Source organism: Mustela erminea, chromosome X (assembly GCF_009829155.1).
Source record: "Mustela erminea isolate mMusErm1 chromosome X, mMusErm1.Pri, whole genome shotgun sequence".
Taxonomy (NCBI): domain Eukaryota; kingdom Metazoa; phylum Chordata; class Mammalia; order Carnivora; family Mustelidae; genus Mustela; species Mustela erminea.
Window position 1 is genome coordinate 55,642,197 of NC_045635.1, and position 26,500 is coordinate 55,668,696.

The 26,500-nt window shown below is 37.5% G+C and overlaps 1 protein-coding gene and 1 non-coding gene across 3 annotated transcripts in view; one reads left to right on the plus strand and one right to left on the minus strand.

Moving 5' to 3' along the window:
* Positions 1-26,500, plus strand: part of AR (androgen receptor) — a 206,626-nt gene that overhangs the window by 75,424 nt on the left and 104,702 nt on the right. The gene's annotated exons all lie outside the window — the stretch shown is intronic.
* Positions 18,788-18,889, minus strand: LOC116583790. The gene has a single exon (XR_004282899.1). It is a non-coding gene; the product is annotated as a U6 spliceosomal RNA (small nuclear RNA).

The following is a 26,500-nucleotide window of genomic DNA, read 5'->3' on the forward strand; positions in this document are numbered from 1 at the left end:
GATTTTAAACAGAGGTATGATCCAGAAGGTTTGTATTTTATAATGATGACTTTGGGAATGATATGCAAAGTGGTGAACCTAGAAGTAGGGAGAGCATAAGGAGGCTACTGCAGGGTGGAAAAAAGGGCTATGGTGTAAAAAGATGAGCAGTATGATTACTGGATGGGTCTAGGGATTGCAAGTACACAAAATTTGAATGAAAGAGTCCAGGCCTGGGGCGCCTGGGTGGCTCAGTGGGTTAAGCCTCTGCTTTCAGCTCAGGTCATGATTTCAGGGCCCTGGTATAGAGCCCCGCATTGGGCTCTCTGCTCAGCAGGGAGCCTGCTGCCCCCCACTCTCTCTCCCTACCTCTCTGCCTACTTGTGATTTCTCTGTCAAATAAATAAATAAAATCTTAAAAAAAAATAGAAAGAAAGAGTCCAGGCCTTCTATTGGCTCTTTGTGCACATCATTAATATATATGAATACAACGAGACTACATAGTGTTTTTGAAACACCTTAAAGCTTAGAATTAGAAAACTAGGGTTCAGGCACTGGTGTTACTGCATAATTTCGTTATGAATCCATAGGGAACCTGCTCTTCTTTGAACCTCAGTTTCAATAACTATAAAATTGAAATTTGATACATTTTGCCTATTTCCTAGAGTTATAGAGAAGAATTGAGAAAATTGAGAAAATGCACATGAAAGACAATGTACTATGCAAACATTGGTTCTAGAGGCAGCTGTTCTGAGTATTGTGCCTACTTCACAGAGTTGTTATGAACATGAAATGGAATAATGGGTTCAAAATCATTTTGTTAACTTTAAAGTATGATTCAAGTAAGTATTAATAAAAATAATAAGAGAGAACAATTCATTCTGCATCCAGATGTTCTCTCTCCATGGTGACTCATGTACTCTTTCAGAGCTGTGCAGATGAACCTCCATTTAATTTTCACAGGGGGGATTCCTGCATGTAACAGAATCAAGTGGGATCAAAACGTTTTATACATTGACTTCTCCCTGTCAAATTTTGGCTCTAGGATTGAAAGAACACCCATTTACCTTGTCACCAGCCTTATGCTCACATCCAGTTACGTTGCCAGTGTGTTTGCAGAATTTGGGCACAGGCCTCCAGATCCAACAAGAACCCCAAGTTTTCTTTTATTCAAATTGTCCAGACAAACTAATCTTCCAAGTTCTATGCGTAGCAGGGCTCTTGGATTTTCAAAGGTCAGCCATCACGATGAAAACAGGTGTGATATGTAAATCAAGCTTCACATTGTTTGTGGTCATTGGAACAACCTAGCATGAGAACCCCACCACAGTTTACTGCTTCCAGTGGAAGTTAGTCATATGAAAATTGTGCCTTTGGTATCTATGAAATGGAGGATAGAAGTAGAAATTAGATCAGCTCTGACCCTTAACCTCAAAATTCTAAGATTAAGAGGGCTTCAGACCCTTCTATCCTATTTTTTTTTTTAATTTCATCAACAGAAATATGTTCCTAGCTAGTTTTCTCTCTCCACTCCCTTTTATTATAGCTAAAGTGGAACCAGCTTTTGGTTTTCATGGACCCTGTCATGTTTTAGAAGTGTTATTTTTGAGGACAAGACAATTAGGAAGAGCCTGGTTCTTTATTGCTTTGCTCTTGGCAAAGAAGATTAAAATCATTTAAAGAAAAGCTTATTGGCTGACTTGATAAATTGTTATTAGTGAATCTAATGTATATTTCAGAAATGTGTATCATCATAAAAGTTGAAATTCCAACCTGTAATGTAATCTTTTTTTTTTAAGATTTTATTTATTTATCTGACAGAGAGAGATCACAAGTAGACAGAGAGGTAGGCAGAGAGAGAGAGAGAGGGAAGCAGGCTCCCTGCTGAGCAGAGAGCCTGATGCGGGACTCGATCCCAGCACCCTGAGATCATGACCTGAGCCAAAGGCAGTGGCTTAACCCACTGAGCCACCCAGGTGCCCCTGTAATGTAATCTTTTAAAAATGTTTAATATTGAACAAGTAATTAAAAAATTAAACACAAGTAAAAGTATAATTAGTTATCAAAATTCTTTTTCATGTTTGCATATTTTACAATTTTTCTTTTTTATGTTTATCCATATACATATATTTTTATACTCAGTTTATATAAAATGTAGTTTTTCTGTCAAGGTTCGTTTCTTTTATATTTTTACTTTTTTTCTCTTGACATATATTATTTTCATTTTAAGTGTTTCTTGACATACCAAAGAACTGCACTTAGGTATGTGGATATTTAAGTTAAACTAATTAAAATTAAAGTAGAGAAAAATTCAATTTCTCAATCTCATTAGCCACAAGTCAAGAATTCAATAGCCACACGTGTCTAGTGACTGCCATTTTGGACAGTGTAGATCTAGAACATTTCCATCAACACAGAAATTTCTATTTTGGAGCACAGCCATAAAGTAAATATGTCATAATGTGTTAAACCAATTAAAGCAGTTTTTGTTGTTGGACATCTAATTGTTTCTCAGTTTTAAATACTATGGATAACTTGACAGTAAATATATCTATTAATGTAGCTATTTGATTTGATTCAATTATTTCTTGGGATCAATTTAGAAGAGAAACTAAGAAAACAATACCATTTACAGTTGTACCAAAATAATAAAGTACCTAGGAATAAACTTGACAAAAGAGGTGAAAGGTCTGTTCTCTGAAAATGATAACACACTGATGAAAAAAAAATTGAAGATGACACAAAGAAACAGACTTTCTTAAAGCTCATGGATTAGAAGAACAAATATTGTTAAAATGTCTATGCTACCCAAAGCAATTTATACATTTAGTGCAATCCCTATAAAATACCACCAACATTTTTCACAGAACTAGAACAAGCAATCCTAAAATTTGTATGGAACTTAAAAAAAACCTCAAATAGCCAAAGCAACCTTATGGCTCGGGAGGGCAGGGGGGAGCAGAGCTGGAGACATCACAATCCCAGACTTTCAAATTATATTACAAAACAATAGTAATCAAAACATTATTGTTTTGTAATTGTTTTGTTTTATAATTGTTTTGTAATATAACACAAAAATATACAGATAGATCAATAAAACAGAATTAGAAAACCCAGAAATAAACCCATGATTATATGGTCAATTAATCTTCAACAAAGTAGGCAAGAGTATCCAATGGAAAAAAGGTAATCTCTTCAATGAATGGTGTTGGGAAAACTGGCCAGCTGCATACTAAAAAAATGACAATGGACCACTGCCTTGTACCATACACAAAAATAAACTTCAAATGGGTTAAAAAGCTAATGTGAGACCTGAAGCCATAAAAATCCTAGAAGAAAACACAGAGAGTAATGTCTCTGATAATGACTTTAATAATATTTCCTAGATATATCTCCTGAGGCAAGGGGAAACAGAAGCAAAAATAAACTATTGGGAGTACATCAAAATAAAAATCTTCCACACAGTGAAGGAAACAGTCAGTAAAATTAAAGGACAACCTATTGAATGGGAGAAGATGTTTGTAAATGACATGTTTGATAAAGGGTTAGTATGCAAAATATATAAAGAACTTCTATAAGTCAATGCCAAAAAACAAATAATCCAATTAAAAAAGGACCAGAAGACATGAACAGACATTTCTCCAAAGACATAACAGAAGGCCAAAAGACACATGAAGTGATGTTCAGCATCACTCATTATCAGGGAATGAAAGTCAAAACTACAAGATAACACCTCACATCTGTCAGAATGGCTAAAGTTAATAACATGTGAAAAAATAGGTGTTGGCGAGCATGTGGGGATAAAAGAACCCTGTTCGCTGTTGGTGGGAATGCAATGCGGTACAGCCACTCTGGAAAACAATATGGAAAGTTTCCTCAAAAAGTTATACATAGAACTATCCTACAATCCAGTTATTATTATCCTGGGTATTTATCCCTAAAATACAAAAGTACTAGTTCAAGGAGACAGAAGCATACTGAGGTTTATGGCAGCATTATCTACAATAGCCAAATTATGGAAATAGCCCAAGTGGTGTTCATTGATAGGAAAATGGATGGAGTAGATGTATGTGTGTGTGTTTGTGTGTGTGTGTGTGTGTGTGTGTGTGTGTGTGTGAGAGAGAGAGAGAGAGAGATGGAATATTAGTCAGCCATAAAAAAGAATGAAATCTTGCCATTTTCAAGGGCATGAATGGAGCTATAGAGTAATTAAGGGAAATAAATCAGTCACGGATTGGCAAATACCATATGATTTGATTCATATGTGGAATTTAAGAAAGAAAACAGACAAGAAAAGGAAGAGAGAGAGAACCCAAGCAGCAAGTAACAGATTCTTAACTATAGTCAACAAATTCCTGGTTGCCGGGGGTGGGGGGGTGGGTAAGGGAATGGGTTAAATAGATGATGGGAATTAAGGAGGGTACTTGTAATGAGCACTGGTGATGTATGGAATTGTTGAATCATATATTGTACATCTGAAACTAATATAACCCCTTATGTTAACTAAATGGAAATGAAATAAAAACAATGAAAAATCTGGTGTATTGTCATAGTCCTTTAAAAAAGATTTATATCAATTTTAAGTGCTTTGAGCAACATATAATAGTTTCAGTGCATTTGCAACAACACTGGACTTCATAAATTTTAGTTTTTTTTTCTCTTCTGGTTTCATTAAGAGTTCATGTTAAAAAATATAGTTTATGTTTGATTGAATTTGCATTTCCTTTTATTATTGGTGGTGGTGTGATTTCCTACCTAGTTTGACTTTTTCTTGCATGGCACTGTATATTTACATATTTCCTTATTTATATTTTGATTCCTTAGTGTTTTACTTGTCAATATGAGTAATGCATTTATATGTAACATATACCAAATTTTCAACCAATATAATCTTGAACAATTTTAGGATAATTTAATTTTAACTGGTTCTAAATTTAAAGGAGTAATATAATGTGTATGACCTATATTGTATATTTCCTTATGTTTCAAGAAACATAGGTAGCTCTATATTCATATAAAGATTATTTTTGAAAAAGCACCTCAATATGTAAGAAAATGCTAACTACTAGTTCTTGAACACTAGTATCCAGAATTTATATTTGACCAAGAATCCCTGAGTCCTCTTGAAGAAAAGAAAAAAAAAACTAGAACTTACCAAATTTTTAATAAACATTTTTTATTTAAACTCAATTAACATATAATGTAATATTTGTTTCAGAGGTACAGGTTTGTGATTCATCAGTCTTATATGATACACAGTATTCATTACATTGCATGCCCTCCTTGAAGTCTATCATCCAGTTACCCCATCCCTTCACTACCCTCCCCTTCAGCAACCCTGTTTGTTTCCTATGAATAAAAGTCTCTTATGGTTTGTCTCCCTCTGGTTTTGTGTTGTTTTACGTTTTCTTCTCTTTCCCTATGATCCTCTGTTTTGTTTCATAAGTTCCACACATCAGTGTGACCAAATGATAATTGTCTTTCTCTGATTGACTTACTTCACTCAGCATAATACCCTCATTGCAAAAAGGAGATGTGGTATACATACACAATGGAATATTATACCACCATCAAAAAATGCAATCTTGCCAAATCCTTTTTTTTTTAATTCTTTGCTTTTATTCTTTTTAAAAAACTTTATTTATTTATTTGACAGACAGAGATCACAAGTAGGCAGAAAGGCAGGCAGAGAGAGAGGAGGAGAAGCAGGCTCCCTGCTGAGCAGTAACCCCCCCCATGTGGGGCTCGAACCCAGGACCCTGGGATCATGACCTGAGCTGAAAGCAGAGGCTTTAACACACTGAGCCACCCAGGTGCCCCGCCAAATTCTTTTTTAATAAAACTTAATTTTCCCCACAGATTTTAAAGTATTGCATGTCTGTCTTTAGTGGTGACATAAAATATATTGGTATGTGACCAATTTATGTTCCATTACTTTAACTTTTTAAATTGAGATGTAATTGACATATAGCATTATATTAGTTTCAGGTATACAATGTAATGATTTGAAATTTGTATACATTGGTAAATGTTCACCACATTAAGTCTAGTTACCACTCATCACCATAGAAAGTTACGATTTTTTTCTTATGATGTGAACTTTGAAGACTTGAGGGTTTTGTGCTAAGTGAAATAAGTCCATAGAGAAAGGGAATACCATATGATCTCACTTCTATGTGAAAGCTACAAAAAAAAACAAGTGAGCAAACTAAACATGGGGATATAATGTACAGCACAGTGACTACAGTCAATAATATTGTAGTGCTTGTGCATATTTGAAAGTCATCAAGAAATAAATTTTAGAACTTCTCATCACAAGGAAAAAGATTGGTTTTTATCCAGTGTATCCTAATGCTAGAGAAATTTAAATAGATAGCAAAGTGAAGTTTTATCAAGGGTGCTTTTACACCACTTTTTCTTGTGATATTTTAAAATTGAAGTTCAGTTGATATACAATGTTATATTAATTTCAGGTAGAGGAGCCTGGGTGGCTCAGTGGGTTCCTCTTTTTTCCACATCCTCATCAATGCTTATTTCTTGTCTTTTTTATAGTAGCCTCAGGTGTGAGGTAACATCTCATTGTGGTTTTGTACACACACACACACACACACACACACACACACATATATATGTATGTATTTTATTTTTCTCGCTGATTTTTTGGTATTAAAAGTAGTGCTGCATCTGTACCCCAATGTTTATAGCAGCAATGGCCACGGTCGCCAAACTGTGGAAAGAGCCAAGATGCCCTTCAATGGACGAATGGATAAGGAAGATGTGGTCCATATACACTATGGAGTATTATGCCTCCATCAGAAAGGATGAATACCCAACTTCTGTAGCAACTTGGACGGGACTGGAAGAGATTATGCTGAGTGAAATAAGTCAAGCAGAGAGAGTCAATTATCATATGGTTTCACTTATTTGTGGAGCAGAAGAAATAGCATGGAGGACAAGGGGAGTTAGAGAGGAGAAGGGAGTTGGGGGAAATTGGAAGGGGAGGTGAACCATTAAAGACTATGGACTCTGAAAAACAATCTGAGGGGTTTGAAGCGGCGAGGGGTGGAAGGTTGGGGTAACCAGGTGCTAGGTATTAGAGAGGGCACAGATTGCATGGAGCACTGGGTGTGGTGCAAAAACAATGAATACTGTCATGCTGAAAATAAATAAATAAATGAATAAATTAAAAAAAAAGTAGTGCTGCAATTAACATCCTCAAAAGGCAGTATACAGTGTTTAAGGGGAATAATTCTAAATCCAGGGTATTTTCTTCCAACTATTGGTGTCACCATCTTCTTACTGTATGACTTTGGGCAAAGTACTTAATTTCTCTCTGCCTCAATGCCTTCCTATAAAGAAATTGAGATAATAATGCTCTCTATTCTATAATACCATTGTAAGGATTCTTAATAATACACATTAAGAACTTAAGTATTTATACAGTAAGTGTCAGGTGCATAGAAAATAAAATAATTGTTAGTTAATATGATTGTATACCTTTATTATGATACTTTTGAAAAATATAAATTCATAGTTGCTAAATAGTTGGGTAAAACAGTGTATGCATTTTAAATCTGGTAAAGTACCTTTTACCTTGCCCAAAAAACTGCAAACTTTAGGTACTTACCAGAGTTTCAAATCCTTGTAAATATTATAGGTTCAAAAAATGCCTTATCATTATTTTAAGTTTCCTCTCTTTAATTATGAGTGAACATTAGCATCTTTTCACCTGTTTATTGGCCATGTATATTTCTTTGCATGTGAACTGGCTGTTCTTGGCTTGGGCCCACTTGTTGTTTTTGTTTGGCCTTTCATCTGTTTCTTATTGATTTATGGAGCTCTTTGTATATAAAGGAATTTGGCTTTTTGTCATATGTGTTACAAATTTTTCCTTGCAAAGGAAATAGAAATTTAGTCCCAGTGAAGGGAATAGACTCTAAACTTTCCACAGCAAGCTAATGACAAAAAATGCAGACTGGGATTCTGTGCTCCTGATGCCCATTCCAGTGATAATTCAGTTTAACCAGATTATTTTATAAAAAGAGTTTCTTACTTTAAAAAATATGTACTTAAACAACTCAGAGATGGAATTTGTTTGTTTGTTTTTGAGGGAGAATGAATGGGGAGGGGTAGGAGGAGAGAGAGACTCTTAAGCAGGCTCCCCATTCAACATGGAGCCTAATGCAGCGCTTGGCCTTAGGAACCTGAGATCATGACTTGAGGCAAAATCAGGAGTCAGACAGTTACCTGAATGAGCCACCCTGGTGTCCAATTTATTTTCAAGGAAGTACAAAACACATTCTATTTTATTTTTTTTAAAAGATTTTATTTAGTTATTTGACAGACAGAGATCACAAGTAGACAGAGAGGCAGACAGAGAGAATGGGGGGGGGAGCAGGCTCCCCACTGAGCAGAGATCCCAATGCAGGGCTTGACCCCAGAACCCTAGGATCATGACCTGAGCCAAAGGCAGAGGCTATAACCCACTGAGCCACCCACGCACCCCTCAAAACACATTTTAAAACAAAGATTTATTTTTATTTTTCATATTAATTTTTACTTTAAAAAACATCAGCATATGTTCTGCTGATACATCACCTATGTATTTAAGCATTTCGTTAAATGAATGTGCAAATATTCTATCCAAATGAGCATAACTGGCTTTTTTTAAAATTTCTTAATTATTTTAGCTGTGAGTATGAAATGTTAATTTATTTTCACAAAAAATTATGTAGGATTTTGGTCTGATTCACATAACCAAAAACCATTGGTCTGTATGATAACTTCATTCTCACATATCTTTCTCTGCTTTTGCAAATCCTGGGACTAAATCTAATTCCTTTTAAATTGTTTAGAACCTTAGCCAGCCAAACTGTCTGAATGTAGATTGCCCAGATCACTCCCCATTTTAAAGCTCTCTCATGGCTCTTCATTGCCTGTAGGACATTGTCTAATCTCCTTAGCCTAGCTTACTCATTGTAGTCACTTGACCTCTAGTATTTCAGTCTTCCAGCCTTATTTATACATCTGTTTGTACATGTTCTTTCTCTGTTTGGGGCAACTGCCTTCTTACCTATCTGCCTGCCTGAAAAAACAATTTATTTTTTTTAATATTTTATTTATTTATTTGACAGAGAGAGAGAGAGATCACAAGTAGGCAGAGAGACAGGCAGAGAGAGAGGGGAAGAAGGCTCTCTGCCAAGAAGAGAGCCTGATGTGGGCCTCGATCCCAGGACCCTGAGATCATGACCTGAGCTGAAGGCTTAATCCACTGAGCCACCCAGGTACCCTGAAAAAACAATTTAAATAAACATTATTTCTGCTACTTCTATATGCCCTTTCCAGTCTTTCCAGTCCAAGACCAAGTGTTCCTAGCGCAGGACTTCTGGAGTGGCAATTCAAGGATCACAGTGAATACTCCTCCCAACAAAACAGCCTTTTAACTGAAAAAAAAAAATTATAAAAAGTCATTTAAAATCTCTGGAAATTGTCCTAAAGGCATATAGCAAATAGAGAAACATTTATTCATGAAAATCTAAAATTAAATTCTCAGAATAATTGCAGGAGGCTGTGGCATTTGAACTATAATCTGCTCTCATCCTCACCCCTTGCTCTGTGTGATGGAAGTTATTCTTCAGACAAGAGAGGCCAAGAAGATGAGTGTTGGCTTTCCTTCCAACTCCTGCTCTAGGGCTCTAGTTTCTTCCCCAGAGGGGCAGGACATCAGCATCTCTTATGCCCCTTACCTGTGTATTGCAGAAGCACTATTCTGGAAGACTGGAGATCCCATCTATTACCTAGTTTCTACTCACGAAGATTCTGCCCCAGGAGTGGTAAGCCAAGAATATTGGGGAACTGATTCTGTCTGACCTAACTCATATATAGGGTGAAAGTTCTATACCAAGAAAGGTAAACCAAGAGGACTAGGGACTACCATCATTCCCCAGGATCCACTCCTTGAACAGAGAAGTCACATTGGGAGAAGCAGATCACTGCCCCTGGCCCCCAGTTCCACTGCAGTGACACAGAGTTTCCACCAAAGGGGTAAAGCAGAGCTTTAGATGGAGAGCTCCACAGGTCTGCCTGAGGGGACTTACTTTATTTGGAACAGAGCATGAAAAAGTTCATGTCTGTGGGCATTGTCAAAAACAGTGGAGACCTTGAAGGTAAGCAATTAAGAGGGGATTGTTAGCTCCATCCTACTAGAAACAACAAGCTAAATACTAGCCCAGCTGGAAGGTTACCAGAAAGAACAAGGAAAATAGACAGCCAAAAGAGGCTGTGTGTGATTACACTTGTTTCTGAATCTCTGCAGTGCTGTGCACATGTGTAAGGCTGCACCTACTAAGGATAAAGTAAATCAAGATGAGGGGCAGACTCTAAAACATTCCTCAAGCCACACACATATGCATCAATAAAATGTAGAAGGCTCAAGGCTACAGATATTTAAGCACAGTCTCAGACCAAACATTGCCTCAACAATATGCTACCCTGACCCCTGGGCAACTCATAGGAAGCCAAGCTTAATTAAAAAAAAACATACTTGTCTTGAGCTGAATGGAAGACTTGCCCAGAACCACACTTCCTGAAAAGTAACCAGAGAAAGAACCTCTGAAAGACTTGTCCCTGTGTAAATGTGGAGCAAAATTTTAAACTCCCAGAACTATGAAAGTAGTCAATTACATGCACATCTAGTGGTAAAGGGTAAAAGTTTAACTGGCTAAGGAGGTTTAAAGTACAACATTTGACCAAAAAGTGGTTTATGTAGATGTGGGGTTGACCTATGGGAAACAGGTCTAAAAGATTAAAAACAAGGGAATATATCTGAGCAGAGACATCACACACTTCATAATGTGGGATAAATAGACTTCTCAGAATTAATTTAGCCAAGTCATTAAATAAACAAATGACCAAACAGAATAAGAACAAGTTCCAGAAAGAAGCACATCAGCATTCTTAGTTTGCCTCTTATGGAAGTGTTGGATCACTATACTGTACACCTGAAACTAATATTACACTGTCTGTTAATTAACTGAAATTTAAATAAAAACCTAAAAAAATAAATTTAAAAAAATGAGATGTGCAAACAAAAGAGAAAGTATGGCCCATACACAGGAAAAAGAAGTGGCCAACATAAAGTGTCCATGAGGAATCCCAGACATTGGACTTACTAGACAAAGTAATATATTTATAGCTACTTTAAATACATTCAATTAACTAAAGGAAATAATTCCAAAATACTAAAGGAAAGCAAGAGAACAATTTCTCATCAAATAGAGAAGATCAAGTGATAGAAATTATAAAGAACAACCAAATGGCAAATCTGGAGTTGAAAACTATAATTGAAATGAAAAATTCACTAGATAGGCTAAATAATAAATTTGAGTTAGCAGAAGAAAGAATCAGCAAATTTGAACATAGATCAATAGAGAGTATGAGTTTTGAAAAACAGAAAAAAAGAATTGGGCAGGAAGAAGTAAAAATTTCATTATTTGCAGATGACATGATTTTCTACACAGAAAACCTGAAAGATTCCACCAAAAAACTGCTGGAACTGATAAACAAATTGAGTGAAGTTACAGGATACAAAATCAACATATAGAAATCTGTTGGATTTCTATACACCAATACTGCAGCAGTAAAAAAAGAAATTAAGAAAATAATCCCGTTTAATAGGACACCTGGGTGGCTCAGTCAGTTAAGCGTCTGCCTTTAGCTCAGGTCATGATCCCTGGCTCCTGGGATCCAGTCACATATTGGGCTCCTTGCTCAATGGGGAGTCTGCTTCTCCCTCTGCCTGCCGCTCCCCTGCTTGTGTCCGTGCTCGCTCTCTCTCTGACAAAGAAATAAAAAAATATTTTTTAAAAAAGAAAACAATCCGGGGCGCCTGGGTGGCTCAGTGGGTTAAAGCCTCTTCCTTCGGCTCAGGTCATGATCTCAGTGTTCCAGGATCGAGCCCCACATCGGGCTCTCTGCTCCGCGGGGAGCCTGCTTTCTCTCCTCTCTCTGCCTGCCTCTCTGCCTACTTGTGATCTCTGCCTGTCAAATAACTAAATAAAATCTTTAAAAAAAAATAAAAATAAATAAAAATAAATAAAAATAAAAAAGAAAACAATCCCATTTACAACTGCACCAAAAATGATAAAATACCTGGGAATAACTAAAAAATGAAAGACATGCGCTCTGAAAACTAAAACACTGACTTGTTAATTTTAGCCATTCTGACTGGTGTGAGTTGCTGTCTCACTGAGGTTTTGATTTGCATTTCCATGATGTCAAGTGATGTTGAACACTTTTTCATGTGTCTGTTGGCATTTGGATGTCTTCTTTGCAGAAATGACTGTTCGTGTCTTCAGCCCATTTCTTGATTGGATTATTTGTTCATTGGGTGTTGAGTTTGATAATTATAGATTATAGGTTATGGATACTAGCCCTTTATCTGATAGGTCATTTGCAAATATCTTCTCCCATTCTGTAGGCTGTCTTTTAGTTTTGTTGACTGTTTCCTTTGCTGTGCAAAAGATTTATATCTTGATGAAGTCCCAGTAGTTCATTTTTGCCCTTGCTTACATTGCCTTTGACAATGTTTCTAGGAAGAAGTTGGTACAGCCAAGGTTGAAAAGATTGTTGCCTGTGTTTTCCTCAAGTATTTTGATGGATACCTATGTCACATTTAGATCTTTCATCCACTTTGAGTCTATTTTTGTGCCTGGTGTAATGAAATGGCCCAGTTTCATTCTTTTGCATGCAGGTATCCAATTTTCCCAACAACATTTGTTGAAGAGACTTTCTTTTCCATTGGACATTCTTTTTTTTTTTCTTTTCAAAGATTTTATTTATTTGACAGAGAGATCACAAATAGGCAGAGAGGCAAGCAGAGAGAGAGAGAGAGAGGAGGAAGCAGGCTCCCTGCCGAGCAGAAAGCCCCTGATGTGGGACTCGATCCCAGAACCCTGAGATCATGACCTGAGCTGAAGGCAGAGGCTTAACCCACTGAGCCACCCAGATGCCCTGGACATTCTTTCTTGCTTTGTCAAACATTAGTTGACCATAGAGTTGAAGGTCCATTTCTGGGCTCTCTATTCTGTTCCATTGATCTGAGTCTCTATTTCTGTGCCCGTACCATTACTATCTTGATGATTACAACTTTGTAATAAAGCTTGATGTCCAGAATTGTGATGCCATCAGCTTTGGTTTTCTTTTTCAACATTCCTCTGCCTATTCAGGGTCTTTTCTGGTTCCACACAAATTTTTAGGATTACTTGTTCCATTTCTTTGAAAATTTTTGATGGTATTTTGATAAGGATTGCATTAAATGTGGAGATGCTATAAGTAGCATAGACATTTTAACATTATTTGTTCTTCCAATCCATGCAAGTGGAAATTTTTTCCATTTCTTTGTGTCTTCCTCAATTTCTTTCATGAGTATTCTATAGCTCTCTGAGTACAGATCCTTTGTCTATTTGATTAGATTTATTCCTAGGTATTTTATGGTTTCGGGGGCAAATGTAAATGGGATAGACTCTTTAACTTCTCTTTTTTCTGTCTTGCTGTTGGTGTATGGAAATGCAGCTGATTTATGTGCATTGATTTTTCTTATCCTGACACTTTACTGAATTCCTATATGAGTTCTGACAGCTTTGGGATGGAATCTTTTGTGTTCTCCACATAAAGAATCATATTATCTTCAAAGAGTGAGAGTTTGACTTCTTTGCTGATTCGGATGCCTTTTATTTCTTTTTGTTGTCTGATTGCTGTGGCTAGGATGTCTAGAATTATTTTGAATAGCGGAGGTGATAGTGGACATCCCTACCATGTTCATGAACTTAGGGGAAAAGCTTTCAGTTTTTCCGCATTGAAAATGATACTTGCTGTGGGCTGTGGGCTTTTCATAGATGGCATTTATGATATTGAGCTTTGTACTCTCTATCTCTAAACTGTGAAGAGCTTTGATCAAGAAAGGATGACGTACTTTGTCAAATGCTTTCTCTGCATCTATTGAGAATATCATATGGTTCTTGTTCTTCCTTTTACTAATGTATTGTATCACATTGATTGGTTTGCAGATGTTGATCCAAACTTGCAGTCCAGGAATAAATCCCACTTGGTTGTGGTGAATAATCCTTTTATACCTATTGACTAGTATTTTGGTGAGAAATTTTTGGGGGGTGGAGTTCATGCCAATCTAATAGGTATCAATTAATTGAAATAATTAGGAATATATAGAGTGAGGAAGGAATAAATATTTACCAAAATCTATTTCATTTTATCCCAGATTTCCTTCCCACAATTTTTTTTTAAATTTATTTTCAGCATAACAGTATTCATTGTTTTTGCACCACACCCAGTGCTCCATGCAATCCGTGCCCTCTCCAATACCCACTACCTGGTTCCCACAACCTCCCACGCCCCGCCCCTTCAAAACCCTCGGATTGTTTTTCAGAGTCCATAGTCTCTCATGGTTCACCTCCCCTTCCAATTTCCCCCAACTCCCTTCTCCACTCTAAGTCCCCATGTCCTCCATGCTATTTGTTATGCTCCACAAATAAGTGAAACCATATGATAATTGACTCTCTCTGCTTGACTTATTTCACTCAGCATAATCTCTTCCAGTCCCGTCCATGTTGCTACAAAAGTTGGGTATTCATCCTTTCTGATGGAGGCATAATACTCCATAGTGTATATGGACCACATCTTCCTTATCCATTTGTCCAGAGAATTTTTGCGTCCATGTTCATCAGAGATATTAGTCTGTAATTCTCTTTTTTTGATGGGCTCTTTGTCTGGTTTGGGGATCAAGGCAATACTGGCCTCATATAATGAGTTTGGAAGTTCTCCTTCCATTTCTATTTTTTTTTTTGAACAGTTTCAGGGGAATAGGTATTAATTCTTTTGTAAATGTTTGGTGGAATTCCCCTGGGTAGCCGTCTGGCCCTGGGCTCTTATTTTTGGGAGAGTTTTGATTACTGCTTCAATTTCCTTACCAGTTATGTATCTATTCAGGTTTTCTATTTCTTTCTGGTTCAGTTTTGGTAGTTTATATGTCTCTAGGAATGCATCTATTTCTTCCAGATTGTCACATTTGCTGGCATATAGTTGCCCATATGTTCTTATAATTGTTTCTATTTCTTTGGTGTTGGTTGTGATCTCTCTTCTTTTATCCATGATTTTATTAATTTGAGTCCTTTCTGGTAAGTCTGGCTAGGGGTTTATCAATCTTATTAATTCTTTCAAAGAATGAGCTCCTAGTTTCATTGATCTGTTTTACTCTTCTTTTGGTTTCTATTTCATTGGTTTCTGTATTATTTCTCTTCTTCTGCTGGGTTAGGCTTTCTTTGCTGTAATTTCTCCAGCTCCTTTATGTGTAGGGTTAGGTTGTGTACTTGAGACCTCTCTTCTTTTTTCAGAAAGGCTTGTGTTGCTATATACTTAATCTTTAAAAAAAAAAAGGATTTTACTTATTTATTTGACAGAGATCACAAGTAGGCAGAGAGGCAGGCAGAGAGAAAGGAAGGGAAGCAGGCTCCCCAGTGAGCAGGGAGCCCAATGTGGGGCTCAATCCCAGGACCATAAGATCATGACCTGAGCCAAAGGCAGAGGCTTTGACCCACTGAGCCACCAAGGTGTCCTATACTTTACTCTTAAGATCACCTTTGCTTCATCCCAAAGACTTTGAACAGTTGTATTTTCATTTTCATTCATTTCCATTATTTTTTTAAAATTCTTCTTTAATTTTCTGTTTGACCCATTCATTTTTCAGTAGAATGCTTTTTAGCCTCCATGTATTTGAGTTCTTTCTAACTTTCTTGTGATTGAGTTCTAGTGTCAAAGCATTGTGTTCTGAAAATAAGCAGGGAATAATCACAATCTTTTGGTACTGGTTGAGAACTGATTTGTGACCCAGGATGTGATCTATTCTGGAGAATGTTCCACGTGCACTGAAAAAGAATTAGTGTATTCTGTTGCTTGGGGATGGAATGTTCTGAATATATTTGTGATGTCCATGTCCCAGTGTGTCATTTAAATCCTTTATTTCCTTGCTGATCTTTTGCTTAGATGATTGGTCCATTTCAATGAGGGGGGTTTTAAAGTCCCCTACTATTATTGTATTATTGTCGATGTGTTTCTTTGATTTTGTTATTACTTGCTTTATGTAGCTGGCTGCTCCCATGTTAGGGGCATAGATATTTAAAATTGTTCGATCTTCTTGTTGGACCGACCCTTTAAGTAAGATATAGTGTCCTTCCTCATCTCTTATTATCATCTTGTGTTTAAAATCTAATTTGTCTTATATAACCTCATTAATAGTCTTTTTTATTTTGACTTGGTTAGATTTTAGATCTTTTATTTCTCCTAAAAGGGGTTATCTAGTATTTTCTATACTTTTTTCAAGTCCAGCTAGTATCTTTATAATTGTCATTGTGAACTCTGGTTCCAGCATCTTACTAATGTCTATATTGATTAGGTCCCTGGCATTTGGTATTACCTCTTGTTCTTTTTTTTTTTTTTTTTTTTGAGGTGAGTTTTTCTGTTTTGTCATTTTGTCCAGAGAAGAACAGATTAATGAGAGAACAAAATGGGTAACAATGAATCCGGAAAAATATACACTAAACAAATCAGAGGAGTCCCCCAACCAGGGGGAAAAGAAAGGAATAAAAAAATATGATCAGGCTGGTGAATAGAACAGAGTCACACACTAGATTTGGGGTGTAATTTGGTCCATTAGAAGAAACTGCTTCCCAAAATTTTAAAGGCAGAAAAGCATATATATATATATATATATATATATATATATATATATATATCCAAAAATAAGGGTAAATATGATGAAGGGATGAAATAGAACTGTGAAGATGAAAATTTTAAAAAATTTAAAAAGTAATTGATAAGATAAGAAGGTTGAAAAAAGAAAGAAAAAAAACTAAAAACGGTAGAGCTTGTGATCAGGAGGGAGGCTAGAACAAAGCCATACACTAGATTTAGGGTGTATTTTGGTGTTAGAAGAAACTGTGTCCCAAAATGTTAAAGAAAGAAAGACTTATATGTACACTTATATTAAATAAGGCCAAATATAATGAAGGGATAGAATATGATTGTAAAAATGAAAATTAAAAGAATTTCTTAAAAGGTATTGGTAAGATTTTGGTTAAAATAGGAAAGGGGGGAAGTTCAAAAAAAAAATAAAGAAAATTATAATTTAACTTTAAAAGACTAAGGAATCCTGGGAAAAAAGCCATGAATTCTATGTGCTGTATTGCTCTAGTGCTGGATTTTTGCAGTTTTCACTGCTTGGTAAACTTGTTCTTGGTTGGATGTTCTTGCTGATCTTCTGGGAGAGGGGCCTGTTGCAGTGATTCTCAAGTGTCTTTGCCCCATACAGAATTGCACTGCCCTTGCCAGGGGCCAGGCTAAGTAATCTTCTGGGGTTTGCTTTTGGTAGTTTTTGTTTCCTGAATGCTTTCCGTATAGCTTTGGAGGATGAGAATGAAAATGGCTGCCTCCCAATATCTGGCCCAGAGGAGCCCAGAGTTTGGGGGCCTCACTACTCAGTGAATCCTCAGAGAAAAACATTCAGACATTCCTGTCTCCCTGGTCTCTGGCCCCCATCCATGCTCACCTGACCTGTGACCAAGTGTTTCTATCTCTGGCACACAGCCCTGTTTGGAGTCTCCAAACCCAGCAGATTCCTACAGCATGATCCTTTGCCACCTCTCCCAGTTGCAGAAGGTGGGGGGGGGGGGTCTCCCCGGATCTGCCACTTGGTGGATGCCCACTGGAAGAGAAGTGGCCCCACTATGATTTGGATCACAGTTTATGGCAACCCCGAGCTGAGATCCCAGTCCTCAGCTCTGTCTTTGCAGCCGGTTTCCCTGCTCTGATACCTGGCAGCTCTGCCACACTCAGGCACCCTTCATCTTTCTGTGACCCTGAGGGCCCTGAGAACACACTATCTCAGTGAGGGCTCCACCCTCTGCTTAGCCACTGGAACGACGTCCCTCAGTGGAGCAGGCTTTTAAAAGTTCTGATCTTGTGCTTTGCTGCTCTATCATGTGCCAGGAGCTGGCTGACAGAGGTTCCCTCCCGCCATGGCCTATCTTCCCATATATCGCCTGAGATTCACTTCTCCACATGTCCTGCATTCCAGAAAGTAGTCACTTTTCTGTTCATAAAGTTGCTGCTATTCTTCTCTTTGATCTCCTGTGGAGTTCATAGGTGTTCAGAACGGTTTAATAACTATCTGAATTCCTGGGACCGGATGAAATTTAGGTCTCCTACTCCTCTGCCATCTTACTAGTTATTACTTCTTGATGTGTTTCTTTCCAATTGCAGAACCTTAGACAAGTTATGATGTCTCACTGTGCTTTAGTGTCTTCATCTATCATTTCTTCCATGCAAGGTTGTGGAAAAGATACATTATGATAATTATGATATCAATTATGGTAATTGGTATGAAAGCATATAAAATATAGACGGCACATAGAAGATGGTGATAATGACAATAAAATGATTATGATGATGGTGGTGTGCTGTAGCATCTTGTTTTGTTCCTCAATGTGTATTACATACCATGTATATCTAACATGAATTAGCTCACTTAATTCACTTACGTGGATTAACCAGGTGGGTAGATGTTGTGGCTATCTCCAGTTCATAGATAGGATCTATAGTTACTCAGTAAGTGTGACTATAGGTGTCATGGTATTGGCATGTGGTGTTATTTAAATACTAGCTTTCTTCCTTTACGTGGGTATTTTTTCTTGCCACTATCCAAGTCTGTTGTAGATGTGTAGAGACCACTGTTTTGCTTTTTAATATGAAACCCTTCACTAATTTGCATGCCATTCTTGCACAGGGCCATGCTAATCTTCTCTGTAATGTTCCAATTTTAGTACTACTGAAGTGAGCATGGGACCACTGTTTTTATATGTATATGACATTAACATCTAGGCAAATTGTGTTTAGGATATTGATTGATTGGTTAGTTCTGTTTTGGACATTTGATGAAAGTGGAGCACAGGGCCCCCTAGGCAGCCAGTATTACTTAGCTCCATGAAAGTTCTCCAGACCACTCTAGTCCTCATCAGATAGAATATAGCCCTTTTCAACTTCAAAAATGCAAAAACCATTTCATTTTCAACTTACCTGGTTATGCGTCTTGTAGTATGAAGATTCCTTTTCTCTCACCCTCAGATGCCAGCTCACACCTGGCGTTTTGTCATGCCTGTTTGCTCCTAGGAGAAAGCAGCTGAAGCTTGCTTCTCAGGAGGGGTCGAGGGTTAAACTGTTTCCTTTGCCAGGAACACACTGAGCTAGTTTTCTGCAAGCTATGTTAATTTGTTTTCTCATTAGTTCATTAGTTTGTTCATTCATTCATTCATTCACAAGTTCAGTAAATATTTTTTAAAGGTTTATATTTTTATCTTAGAGAGAGAGTGCACATGTGATTGAGAAGAGGGGCAGAGGGAGAGAATCTTCAAGAAGACTTCTCCCTGAGTCTGGAGCCCCGTGCAGAGCTCAGTACCACAACCCATGATATTATAACCTGAACTGAAATCAAGAGTTGGCCGCCTAACTCTCTGAGCCACAGAGGCACCCCTGGGATCAGTAAATATTTAACAAACACTACTTAGGAGTCAAGCCATGTGCTAGGCACTGGGGGCAGAACAATAAACAAAAAAAAAAAATTTCTGCTACTCAATGAATTGATAGAGATAAACAAGTGAACCTACAACCTGGTGCTTTGAAAGCTGTCTGGTGCTCCTTACTTCACAATCACAGAGCATTTAGCCTACGTCTCATTGTCCTTCAGAGATAGGACATTATTGAAGAGTCAGTTATTTGGAGACTAAATCATGGAATCCTAGAAAACTAGTACCAGGAGTAAGGCAGCAGAATGGAAGGAGCTTGTAATACATAGTCAGAAGTTACTGTGTCTCGGCCTAGCTCTGTCAATCAATGGCTTAGCTCCTCTGACTCCTTTTGCTCATCTGGAGAATGGGGTTAATGAAAATCTGTATATGGCAGGGTTGTTAGGGAAATTAAATAAGATACATATTAGTCGGGGAGCTTGGGTGGCTCAGTGAGTTAAATTCTCTGCCTTCAGCTTGGGTCGTGATCCCAGGATCCAGGGATCGAACCGTGCATCGGCTCTCGCTCAGCAGGGAGACTGCTTCCTTCTCTCTCTCCGCCTACTTGTGATCTGTCTGTCAAATAAATAAATAAAATCTTTAAAAAAAAGATACTTATTAGTCAACTATGTATCTCCTTACCCTGCTGTACTTATCAGTAGCTGAAATGATTTTTTGAGGCTTTATAGGCTTGTTTCAGGCACCTCCCCGAAAATGGAAGCTTCCTAAAGGCAGTCAGTCACTTTTTTCTGACTTTTTCAACACCATATCCCTAATCTAAAGGTACCTGGTTTATGGTAGGTACTGAATACATTCTTACTGACAGAATGGATGATAATGAATGTGAAGGTATTTTAAAATTTATGAAATGTTATTCATATAATTGTTGTTAAATTATGTTAAATTAAATTCAATTGTTAAATTGTTGTTAAATTAAACATCAGTAATCCAACACCCTTATTTTATATATACCACAAGGTAGTTTGGAATATTAGACAGAGTGCCAGATTAGGAATTAAAACCAGAACTCAAATTACAACTCTACTACTTCATAGGTATTCCACTTAAGACAACTTACTTAATCGTCCCAAACTTCCCCTGAGTCATCTCCCTGAGTCTTCCTCAGAGTGGTTATGCAGATCTCATGAGGTAAATGTATATCAGTGTGCTTTATGTACTTGAAGTGCTCTGCTAATTTAGGTTTTATAAGATGAGAAAACTGAATGTCAGAATAAAACGTGACTGGTCCATGGTTGTTATGGCAACAAGTTAGTGTCACAATTTATGATGGAATCTCAGGCTTCCAACTCCTAGAGTAGTATACCAAAGTGGATTCCAGAGGAGAAACTGTGGAGGAAAGTAAACAGTGGCCAGGGATAAAGGAGAGCAGGCTCTGTCTGGCAGCAACTTACGTGTTCATAATAATGGCAGAGGGGAGTTAGGAAGGTACTGTGTCAGAGACCACATGATCACTTTGCAGAATGGAAAGAGCTTGTTCTTCAAGTTGAATTCATCTATGTTTATCTACTGTTGCACCAGCTCTTAACTACTTCACTTTCACCTAGCTCAAAATGATGCCAAGTATGACACATTTTCTTTCTCAGGTTTTATTCTAGATTACATTTTGTTCAGCTTGTGTTTAACTGTAATATAGAAAGAAAGTAAGGTAAGGTAAGGGTATGTCAAGAAGTATGTTTCTTTCTGTTGAGGACAGAGGGAAAAATAATCTCAGTGATTTGGCTTGGATATAAGGAAGAATTTGTAGGCAGGAAGTGGGAGATAGTACGATTAAATAGATGTTAAATATTTGGTATTTTTTTAAAAGATTTTATTTATTTATTTATTTGACAGATAGAGATCACAAGTAAGTAGAGAGGCAGGCAGAGAGAGAGAGAAGCAGGCTCCCCGCTGAGCAGAGAGCCTGACATGGGGCTCAATCCCAGGACCCTGAGATCACTACTTGAGCCAAAGGCAGTGGCTTAAACCCACTGAGCCCCAATTTTTTAAAAGATTTTATTTATTTATTTATCTGATAGACAGAGATCACAAGTAGGTAGAGAAGCAGGCAGAGAGAGAGAAAGATTTGATATTTTTTAAGAGAGGATTTCATTTATCTGATAGAGTTTAGCAGTGTCCTAATTAGGACTCAAATGTTGTTTAGGATATATCTTGGCCTTCAAATTGAGATATTGTTTAAAAGGCAATATGGCTGTTTTTCAAATTTGTTGTGAGTCTTAAGAGGAAAGAAAGAAGGAGGTGATTTAACAGGAAGTGCTTAGACAGTATCTAGGCCAGACACTGGAAATTCATCAGTAAAGACCACATGATGGATGGGAAACAGATATATACATAGATTATTTGTGATATAAAACATTATAGGTGCTTCTGAAAGAAGACTGTACAAGTTGGGGATGTGACCATATTCCATCTAGGGGATAGTCAAGAGGGTTTCATGAGGGTACCTGGTTGGCTCAATTGGTTGGACATCTGCCTTCAGCTCCGGTCATGATCTTAAGGTCCTGGGATCAGGTTCTGCATTGGGCTCTCTGCTTAGTGGGGAGTCTGCTTTTCTCTCTCTCTCTCTCTCTCTCTCTCTCTCAAGTAAATTAAATCTTTTTTTTTAAAAAAAGGGCTTCATGGTGTAGGTGATGGCCTCTTAAGTTGGGACCTGAATTATGAGATAACATAGCAAGGGAGACAAATGGATGAGAGCAGTGCAAGGTCATTCCAGTTGGAGGGAATGGCCATGTAGGCCAAGACACAGAGGGGTAAAATAGAGTTAAGACAGAGGAAATGAAACAGGGTAGTATGGCTCAAAGGTCATATGGGAAAGTTAGTGGAAGAAGTAAGGAACTAGAGCATGGGCCTTGAACGCCAAGCTAATGCTTTGAATTTGTATCCTGTAGGCCAAATGATTTTTAGTGCCTGCCTAAGATCTTTAATGCAAAATTACAGGTACTCAGGTCTACCTGTAGCTTCAGATTCACACAACTCTGGGCTAAGTTAGGGTGGGATCAGAGCTCTGTACCTCCTCTGGGGATTCCCTTGCATCAGTGAATTAGGCACTGCTGTAGACCATAGTGAATTACTAAAAAGTCTTAAGAAAAGGGTTATAGAGGCAAATGTTTTAGATAGAATTCCTCTGGGGTCCTGTGTAATTTATGGATTGGAGAGGATCAGACAGAAAGCAGAAATACTTCAATAAGAGATTTGCAGTCATTTTTAAGGTAAGGTTGTGTGTGGGGAAGGGGTGGGTGTTATTTAGGCAGTAAATTAACAGATACTAGTCACTGATTGGGTAGTGATGGTAGGTGAAACACATTAAGGAACAACTGTATTATTACCAATACATTATGTTTAGAGTTATTCACGGTTTTCTGGACTGAGTCACTGGGAACTGTGAGAAACTCATCAAAAAACTGAACATGGAGTCAGAGAGACTTGAATTCAAATCTTACGGCCATCATTTACTGTCTATGGATTTCAGGTTTAAGGTTTCTGGGCCTCAGTGCTCTCTTCTGCAAAATGGGGGGTAATGGTGTACACCTCATTAATTTGTTGTAAAGATTAAATGATGTTAAGCTATGTAGAATATAGTTTAGTAGCTGGGACATATAGGTGCCCAGTAAATATCAGTTATTATTGGGCTATATATTATGATGTGTACCGTAGTAGCATGAAGTAGGGGATTTTTTTTCTCTACCAATGACCCCCATCCCCACAGTCAAAATCAGTATCTTATGTTGGGGAGTAGAACACTTTTTGTAAGTATCAAGTTAGTACCTAGCATTGGGTCAGGCCTTGCTCTTTGTGTATTTAAGAAAGCAGGGTAAGCCCTATTGCTAGTGAGTACCATTGACATTTTTTGGAGCTCCTGTAGGTTCTTCATACTAATATAAAATGTCTAATTTTGTATTTCCAGATTGTGAACCGAACTTGGAATCTCATCAGCATTTCATTGCTACCTGAGTTGTGTCTGCTCACATAAGTGCTATCTTTGTTTTCTTGGTTTGTGCTCAGACACTTGGCTGAACACTTTTCACATTTCTTAAGTTATGTTGTGTTCTCCTTGCCTTAAAGTCACAAAGACTTTAAAGTTGAAACTGTATTTTACTCAGTGCTTTCACAAGTTTTATACAAAGGATGGTAGTACCTGCTGCTTTTCTGCCTTAATTTGCAGTGTAGACAGAGGAGGAAGCAGAATGGTGCATTGCAGAGTTCACTGGACTGGGAGTCAGATGCCCTGGACTCTAGCCCCAGTAGAAAGCTGAGGTAGAATGAGGAAAATGGGGAGAAATGATCATTTATTTTCAGTGTGCTAGACACTTTTCCATGTAATTTCTGATGCATTTGTCACAAAACTTCTTTGAGGCTAGTACATTATTTTCTTCATGTTGTAAATAAGAAAACTGATGATAGGGAGGTTGGGTTCATCTTGTACCCAACCTTAATGGCTAAAGATAAGTAGAGTTCAAATCTGAGCATCTCTTCCCCCAAAGCCTTTGCTTTTTACAATACTGACACTGCAACTTACTAGAAAATGCCTTTAACTCTGAACTTCATTTGCCTCATCTGTAAAATGGTATCTCTAACCTTTGCTCTGTATGATAATAAATCTCCTCAGACCAGACTTTCGATAGGGGACAGTGATAATTGAATCTTTGGGTTCTTAATATATTCTAAGTGCCTCTCACAGTGCCTACCACATGATAGGGTACTCAATATTTTCTGATTTCTTTCCAGCAAGAGGGTAGTTTTGTAATGGATGAGATCCATTTTGTCCTTGCTACTTAATGATACTACCATTTTCTTAAAGATTCCTTGGCTATAGCTGAGTGTCTATTTGATGTTGGCCATCTTATAGGTTTTTCATAGGGTGACTCCTTTTTTAAAGATTTATTTTTATTTTGGATATCTATATAAAATATTTATATACCTAAAATTTTTCTCTCAAAAAAAAAAAAAATATATATATATATATATTTTTTTTTTCCCTGTTGAGTAGGGATTCCAGCAGGGGGCTCAATCCTAGCCTGAGTCAAAACCAAGAGTCAGGTGTTTGACCGACTGAGCCACCCAGGTATCCCCTATAGGTTGACTCTTGCATATTCTTTTTTTTTTTAAAGATTTTATTTATTTATTTGACAGAGAGAGATCACAAGTAGGCAGAGAGGCAGGCAGAGAAAGAGAGAGAGAGAGAGAAGCAGGCTCCCTGCTGAGCAGAGAGCCCGATGCGGGACTCGATCCCAGGACCCCGAGATCATGACCTGAGCCGAAGGCAGTGGCCTAACCCACTGAGCCACCCAGGTGCCCCGACTCTTGCATATTCTAAGCCCTGGGAAAAGTTAGTCTACAGAAGGTGACTAAAAACATTGTTCTACAGAACTCTGGCATAGAGTTTATATAATACCTGGCTTCTAGTCTCAATCCTATCTCAGGGAAACTGTTTTTTCTAGTGAATTATCTGTCATTTTCTGGGCCTCAAATTTTCCCCTGAACAAGAGAGACTAAATCAGTGGTGTTAATCCTTGATTGGACATTAACCTCATTAACATCAACTTTTAAAAAAAAATAGGATGCCTGGACCCCACCTTAATTCAATTAACTCAGAATTGGGGGCATGGTAGAGTTTTCCAGCAATTTTACCATACACCCAAGGGTGAAAAACACTGGGTTAGATGATCTTTGAGAACCATTCAGCCCTGACAGTCAATGGCAATGCTATGCCATATAGCATGATAAACAAAATATATGTTTTGGAGTTAGCCAAACATGCATTCAAATACTTGCCCTTCTACTTTAACTAGCTCTGTGATCTTGAAAAAATTATTCAATGACTCTGTACTTCTGACTTCTCATTGTAAAATGGAGATAGTCTGTGTATCCTGCAGTAGTAGTTATAAGGATGAAGGACGGTGCTTAATACATAGTAAGCTTTCAGTCTCCAGTATCAGAAGTTCAAATGGAGGATGTGAAGGAAATATTGGTCCAGTAAGATTTAACATGTAAATTAAAAACAAGTTATTTTCTCTTTTTCTTTTGCTTTCTTTCTTTCTTTCTTTCTTTCTTTCTTTTTTTTTTTTTTTTTTTTCTGGTAATGGATTCCGGAAACAAAGGATGTGGAAACATCTTTCAGCCCTCAGATTTGGTGACACTGCAGAAAGGAATCTGGCTAGTTCCTCTGTGGCTGATTGGCTGAGATGACTAGGAAGCCACTGGAAAGATTTTGGCTCACAGAATACAGCAGATGTGGCTTAGGAGATGTAAGGACATGACTGTAATAAGGATTCATCTGTTTAGCCCCATTTCTGAAAGTGATTTCAGAAGAAAAGGACAGCTTGGCCATTTTGGTGAGGCACACTGATAAAAACAGTCTTACTGCCACCCTTCCAGCTATCTTGGCAAGTTTATCAGTTGATATAAACTACAGGAAAATGTAAATCATCAGTAGACCTATAACTACCAGATACATAGTGATAAGTAATTTTTCTATTCATACATGTCTCTGTGTGTCAGGTCTGTGGCTTGAGTACACATTAGAACCATGGGCATCCTCATCTGATCTATTCCAGAGTAAATGTTTGACAAGTATGTAAAACTCCTAGCTAGATTAGTAAGAGGATTTTAGTATCAGGTGGGCATTAATTTCTAGTACCCCCAGGCAAAGCACACAATTTTCTCTTCCAGTAGTAATCAGTATCTTCGTCCCTTTTGTAGTATTTTTCTTCTTATACATTGCATTAACCATCTGTGCACTCATCTTAACCCAAAATGAGGCCATGGAGACTCCTTTGTAAACAAGGGCTGTGTCTTTCTCATCTTAACATACCCATCATTTAGCAGAGCTCTCCCTTCATAATGCATGAATGATATGAATTTTTGATTGGATGAAT